The sequence below is a fragment of the Dipodomys merriami genome, unplaced genomic scaffold (assembly GCF_024711535.1).
Source record: "Dipodomys merriami isolate MVZ:Mamm:240054 unplaced genomic scaffold, mDipMer1.0.p SCAF_539, whole genome shotgun sequence".
Lineage (NCBI taxonomy): Eukaryota > Metazoa > Chordata > Mammalia > Rodentia > Heteromyidae > Dipodomys > Dipodomys merriami.
The window spans coordinates 294,955-302,569 of record NW_027206112.1 but is presented as its reverse complement, the minus strand read 5'-3'; positions in this window follow the sequence as shown (position 1 = coordinate 302,569).

The window sequence follows — 7,615 nt, the reverse complement described above, 5'->3', positions numbered from 1 at the left end:
TGTGTGGGCAGCATCTTGCATTCAGTGCACTTCTCCTTATTTTGTTCCTAATTCATGGAGGTACTGTGTATTTTATTGCTTATAGGCATAACTGTGCTGACATGGATGGCAAGCTGTTCCCATGGTTATAGGGTTGCCTATGAATTCATTCTCCATCCTAGTTGAGACCCAGGACTTTCACAGGAGAGGAAAATATTTGCAATGACTGGATTCTGACATCAGGATGAAACTTTTGTCAGTACTGGGATGTGAATTCAGGTCTGGGTAGCTCTGTTGAATTGTGGTGGAAAGGGAAGCTCACCATCCTTCAAGACTAGAATGTCAGGCCAGGTCCCAGGTCTGATTTGAAGCCCCAGCAATGGACAAAATAATAAGCCCACCTTTTTAAACATAGGATCTCTCTTTACCTACAGGTGTGTTATGCAACTTGCATTCAGTGTAGTTATTCTTTTTGTTTTGTGTCTTATTCATGATTATTGAGTATGATGACAGATATAACTGTGATGACATGGATGACAACCTATCCACATGTCTATAGAGCTGACTATATAGTATTCTCCATCTGTGCTGAGACCCATGACATTCACAGGACAGGAAAACAGATGGAACAATTGGCTTCTCACATCAGGGTGAAGCTTTTGGCAGTACTGGGATTTGAACTCAAGGCTTAGCAGGCCCAATTGGTGAATGGGACATGGTGAGCACACCAGCCTGTGAGCTACTAAGGAGCTTTGCCGTTCCCAGGACCTGAGATCAAGCCCCCCAGGGTAGGGGCCAATATAGTCATAAATTCCCAATTTAAACAGAGGACCTCTATTTCCATACATGGGTGGGCAGTACCTTGCGTTCTGTATAGTCATTCTCATTATTTTACCTTATTCATTGATGTGGTGTGTATTTTCTTGAGTATAGAATGACAAATATAACTGTGTTGACCTGGATGACAACCTATTCACATAAGTAGAGAGTTGCCTATGCATTCTCCATCCTAGCTGAGACCTAGAACATGCACAGCACAGAAAAAAAGGTGCAAAGACTGGCTTCTCACATCAGGGTGAATTTTTGGCAGTGCTGGGATTTGAACTTGGGGCCTAGGAGGCCCAACTGTCCAATGGGTCCACGTGTGCACTCCAGCCTGTGATCCATGAAGGAACTAGGCAGTTCCCAGGAACTGAAATCGAGCCCCAGGGATGCCACAATAGACATCAATACATCATTGAAACATGGGATGTACATTCACATCTGTGTGTGGACTGCATCGATCATTTAGTGTAGTTATTCTCTCTATTTTGTATGCTATTCATGGATGTAGTGTGTATTTTCTTGTGTATATGATGACAGGTATAACTGTGCTGACATGGATGACAACCAATTTCCATGGCCACAGGGTGACTCATGCATTCTCCATCCTAGCTGAGACCCAGAACTTGCACAGGAAAGGAAAACAGGTGCAACGATTGGCTTCTGACATCAGGATGAGTCTTTTGGCAGTGCTGGGGTCTGAACTCAGGGCCTAGCAGGCCCAAGAGGTGAATGGTCCACGTGAGCACACCAGCCTGTGAGCCACTAAGGAGCTAGGCCATTCTCAGGACCTGAGATTGAGCCCCCAGGTGGAGGGTAGGGGGAGGGTGCACAGCAGTCATCCATTTATAAGCTGAAGATAGTATGCAAATAAGTACATATTTGTATAGAGTAGGAGAGATGGCCACCTATGATGGAATCGAATCTGCTGTGTGACTACCGATTCTTGGATCTTTCCTGATGCCTCCATTTCACAACTGATGATTATTGTCATGTTTCATCAAATCTTCATTGCAAATAAGCAATACCCCATGATTCTTGCCTGTCATTTCCTACTCCCATCACGCATGAACTACTGGTTCAAAGATGACATCAATCGCATTCCATGACTCTTCCTAGGTCCATAAACTAATATCTAGGGATCTCCCTCCATACCGTTTTAATATGGTGGCTGAATTCAAGCCTCAGGCCTGGAAAACATACTCCTTATATGCATTTTAAAGATAGCACTTATACTTCCATACAGATGTTCAGTCCATATCGTGTTTGGTGTGGTAGGATTTATACTTCCATATAGATGTTCAGTCCATACTGTGTTTTGTGTGATTATTCATTTTATTTTTTGTTTTATTCATTTATTTACCATTTATTTTATTGACTCTGATGACACCTATACCATTTATTATATTGTTTATATTCTATCACATAGTATCTAGATTTTTAGATGTGTTCTCCATCATGCCTGAAACGCAGGGCTCTCCCAGAAAAGGAAAACATGTGTCACACTCAGCTTCTTAATTCAAGATTAAATTTTCACAGTGCTAGGATATGAACTCAGTGCCTAGCAGGCTCAATTCATGAATGGGTGAGTGTGAGCCTGGCAGCCTCTAGCCAATGAAGCTGTCAGGTGGTTCCCAGGTGTTCATAATGAGCTCCAGGTTTGGCCAAAACAGTGATACATAGATAGGCAGATGGTGATATACAAATAAATATATATTGGTAAAAAGTGCCAGAGCCGACTATGTATTATTGAATGACATCTACTACTTTCCTACGAACTCTTAGGTATTTATTATATGTCCATTGAAGGAATATTATTCTTTTCATGCTTAATAAACTATTAATTAAGATCAATCAGAATCCTAGGATTCTTGCATCCAATTTTAGACTAAACCAATGCACGAACTACTTTTTCAATCAGTATTCCTATGCATAGGAACGAGTCTCTTGGGATCTCCGCCACTGGTAGGTAGGTGTCAGGACAGGGATTTGAACCTGGGGCCTATGTTGACAGGTGGGCCTATGGCTTACCTGATAGCCCGCCAGCCTTCAGCAATGGCAGGTCAGGTTCACTTTGCAGCTGTGTCATTCAGAACCAGTAGGGTCACCCTGCAAAGAAAAAAATTATAACCCCCCAGAACCCTCTGCAGCTCACTACTTTTGGTGCTGTTCCACTTTTTTTTTCTTCCTGCAAGCCCTCTTGGCTTGGGATCCCAGGATTGGCTTTGGGTCAAGAGGCTGCAGCCCATCCTAGGGATATCAAAGCTCAGGCAGTGTTGCCATGATCTGAGTTCAAAACCCGTGGTTGGCAAAAAAAGAACAAACAAACAAATAAATAAATAATTTATTTATTTAACTAAATTTAAAAAATAAAGCTTCCTGATTTGGAATTTCTGCTAGTTTTATTTTCTATCCTGGGATTTGAACTCAGGGTCTTGGTAAATCCATACCAATGTGAGGCAAGGTGCAGAGTCACCACTACTTTAGTTCAAACCCTGTGCCAAGCCAAAATTTAAAATTAAGTCACTGATCTTGGCAGGGGGAGGTAGTTGTGGAAATGGGAGGGAAGGGATAGTAGGGGGAAAACAAAGGAAGAGGCAACAATGCTCAATAGGAAATGTACTCATTACTTTGCTCATATAACTGTAACCCCCTGTACATCATTTTTACAATAAACATCATACAAAAAATAAACAATTTAGTGCTCAGAGAAGGACTTTGGGGGTAAGGGAAAGATGTCTGAATAGCTGTACAAAATTCTACACTGCTTTTTTTTGAAATGTTCAGTATGGAACTGAATAAACGTAAGTGCTTTCATCAAAAAAAATTGTCACTGTCTTGGAAATGGGGCCAGTATTTCTGCCATTGCTGGGATTTGATCTCACATTCCAGGTAACTCTTTTGCACCATGGGTAAAGGCAAAGCTTACAGTCCTTGAGGAAAACAAATTCAGGCTATAGTTCCCAAGGCCTGCAGTAAGGCCCTGCAATGGAGCAATATTTATGATATATACTTACATATGTATGTTTATTACATTTTATTATTATTGTCATTGTTTTTTATTTTTATTTTATTCATTTATTCGTTGTTTAATGTATTTAGTATTATTACATACATACATAATATTTATTACATTTTGTACATCTATTATAAAATTATACACAATAATTTAGGACATTGAGTCATTTTTCATTAATACTTTATTAAGTGTTGAAATATGATACATAATGAAATGGAGGCATTTGTCACAGTCATCACATGTTTACAATGTGTCCCCAGTATGAGCTTTGTCTTATTCATTTTTGGACAACTTCCTATAGGGATTTCTTTAGATGATTTATACTCAGAGGCTTTTTCTTGAGGATAGGCAAGTTGAGAGATAAAATAGTAAGAGTGAAGCTGGGAATGTGGCTTATAGGTAGAGAGCTTGCTCAGCATGCATGAATACCAGGGTTTAAATCCTCAGTGCCACATACTCAGAAAAAGCCAGAAGCTGTGGAATGGCTCAAGTGGTAGAGTGTTATCCTTGAGAAAAAGAAGCTCAGAGACAGTACCCCGGGACCTATGTTCAAGCCTCAGCACTGGCAAAAACAATAGGCCAGATGCCGGTGGCTCACACCTACAACCTTAGCTAATCAGGAGGCTGAGACCTCAAGACCACAGTCCAAAGACAGCCTAGCCAAGGAAAGCCTGTTAGACACTTACCTCCAATGAACCACCAAAAGACCCCACATGGAGCTGTGACTCAAGTGGTAGAGTGTTCACCTTGAGCTGAAGGGCTTAGGGATAGTGCCCAGGCTTGAGTTCGAGACACATATCTGGGAAAAAAAGTGAGGGTTAATCAAAGTACTTTTCCTATTTGTTAATTATGAGAACATTTTCTGGAAAATGAATGCTGGTGTACATCAGAATTGGAGTCAGAGCTCAATGTTCAAGTATAGCAGATTCATATGCTCAGGCTCTCTGTCTTTAGCATTATAACTTTGCTTTCTACAGGGTTCTGAAAGATCCAACGTTGAAAAGGTTAATATGCTCCCCAAGCCCTTTATGATGAGCAGTTGACTTGTATTTTCAATGTCATTACAGTTCTGAACTTAGCAGAGCAACAGAAGCTCATGCTTGTCAACCTCGCTTAGCAGTCTGAGGTCTGAGGATCACAGGGTGAAGACAGCCAGGGCAGGAATGTCTATGAGGCTCTGACTTCCACTTCACCACAGACAAAGCAGAAAGGGACTCATATGGCAGAGCGCTAGCCTTAAGCCAAAGGAGCCCAGGGACAGAGCCTAGATCCACAATTCAAGCCCAAAGACCTGCAAGACATTTAAAGCAAAGGACAGAAAAAGAAGGAAAAAGCCAGTAACTCCCTTTGGGTTTGATCAATCTATTTCTATCTTGGAAGCTCCTGAGGAGCTAGCAGGACAAGGACCAAAGAAGGAAATGGACTAGGAGAGCACGCCGAGTTCAAGGTTCAAGTGTAGCAGATCCATCTGCCCAGCCACTCACGTGAAGATTGTAATCATCTTGTGTCCTCCAGTGGGCTTCCGAAAGATCACATGTTCAAGAATTCCTGGGTTTCCCTTGGTGATGAGAAGTTACTTGCATTCTAAATGTTCTTAGAGTTCTCAAGCTATAAAAGCAGGAAAGAAACATCATTGACCCATCCTGCTAGCAGGAAGAACTCCAATGTAACTCTTTATTTGAAGGACAGGAAACAGTTTCAAAAAAACAGGCTAGGTGCAGAGACCTAGGTCTGCAGGATTAGAAGGCAGAATGTGTACACTCAACAGGGAAGTGAGCTGCAAAACCACTTCATTCATTCCAGGCACAGCCAGCAATGGGGGGGGAAACCTGAAATATTTGTTAGAGTCACACCAGGGTCAGGCTTTTCTCAGCCTCTTCAAACAATGACTAATTATCCTTCCTCCCTCAGGTGAAGGGAGCCTCAGGCTATCTTTAGGTTACCAATAGAGAGCCAGTTTAGTAGGGGAGAGGGGAGGAACAGAGTAGAAAAATACTGCTTTTGGTCTTAGGGAGTAGGTTCTTGACTCTATCTGTCAGATTTAAAGGCCCTTCTAACTCTGCCAGTCCATTCTCCTTCCTTCATTCTCCACATCATTAATGTACATCCCCAGTCCAAAGAGAGGCAGGGCCCTTTCTCTTCTGCCTCCAAGCATGTGAGCTAAAACTTGGCTCTGCCCTCTTGACTCTCGGGCCCTCCACTGCCTGAGAAGTGGGAGAGAGACAGTCTTCCTGCTCTGTGGTTATGGGAAGGCAATGCTGGTTTCCAGGCATACTGCAGAAGGCCTCATGGTGGGGAAGTGTTCCCTTCTTTCCTACTGACATCCAAGACCAGATTCACCTATCATCTGTCTATCTATCTGTCTCTCTGTCTCTCTGTCTCTCTGTCTCTGTCTCTCTCTGTCTGTCTCTCTCTCTCTCTCTCTCTCTCTGTCTATCTATCTATCTATGTCTGTCTGTCTGTCTGTCTGTCTGTCTGTCTGTCTGTCTGTCTGTGTGTCTGTCTGTCTATGTGTCTGTCTGTCTGTCTACCTACCTACCTACCTACCTGGTATCTCTTTGGCAGTTCTTGGGCCGAACTCAAGGCCTGGGCACTGTCTCTAGCACTCTGCTACTTGAGTCACAGCACCAATTCTGGCTTTTTCTGTGTATGTGCTACTGAGGAATCAAACCCAGGGCTTCTTGCATGGTGGGCAAACACTCTCTCACTAATCCACATTCCCAGCCCCCTCATCTTTTTCTTAATGGTAGTTTTTACATAAGTATGCTACCATTTTTCGTCCCCAAGTTAATTTTTCTCAATGACTGTAATAACTATGAACCCTGATCTCTTCCCCTGCCTGATTTGTGACTGTTCCTCATAATAAAATGTAAATAAAGGCTGCTGAGAGCTTAAGTGTGCATCATATAAGGATGCAGGCGGGGAGCCCCGGAAGAGAAAAGTGATGTGGGCCTGAAATGAAGAGAATGCTGCAGTATGCGCAATGAGCATATCTGAAAAATAAATCAGTAAGTAAAAGCAGAAGCATTGCATAGGGTCTGTTTGCACTCAGGGAAGTAATATACACACATAAGTTGGTAGGAGGACACTGATACATAACTTGGCCTTCTCTTTTTGAATTTTTTTGTGGGCATCCCAGGGCTTAAACACAGGGCCCAATGCATTCCTGAGCTGTTTTGCTCAAGGCTGAGGCTCTACCACCGCCACAGCTCCACTTCCAGCCATCAGGTTGATGATTGAACATAAGCGCATCCCAGGCTTTACTGCCTGCTCTGGACAGTATCTCCTGCTTGGCTTTATCTCTCAAAGCTGGAGCTCTACCCTCTGGGCCACTGCTCCACTTCTGGTTTTCTGGTGGTTTATTGGAGATAAGAGGCTCACAGACTTTCCTGCTCAGGCTGGCTTTGAATGGTGATCTCCTTAGGAGGATTAAGCGGCTTTCCTTAGGGATTCACTGAGAAGCCACTCCACACAAACCTTTAGTCTAAATCTCAAGAGGTTCTAGAGAAAAACAGAAACAGGAAGATGCTTCTAGTGTGTTCTAGATACTTAAGGGTGTAGACAAAAATAACATTCATAATTTTATAGACAAAAGGAGCAATGCAGACAGTATGAAAATCGCTCAAGTTTTCAGTCCTCTCGTCCTGAGACAGTAAGTTCACTGCAGCTCAATGCTAAGTGACTGAACTAGCATGGCCTGTGGACACTTGCTCCAAAATCCTGGGACACTCATTTCTCATTTTTGGCTTCAAACCTGTAGCCAGAGGGGAAGATAAGGAGAGAAAATCCTTCTCA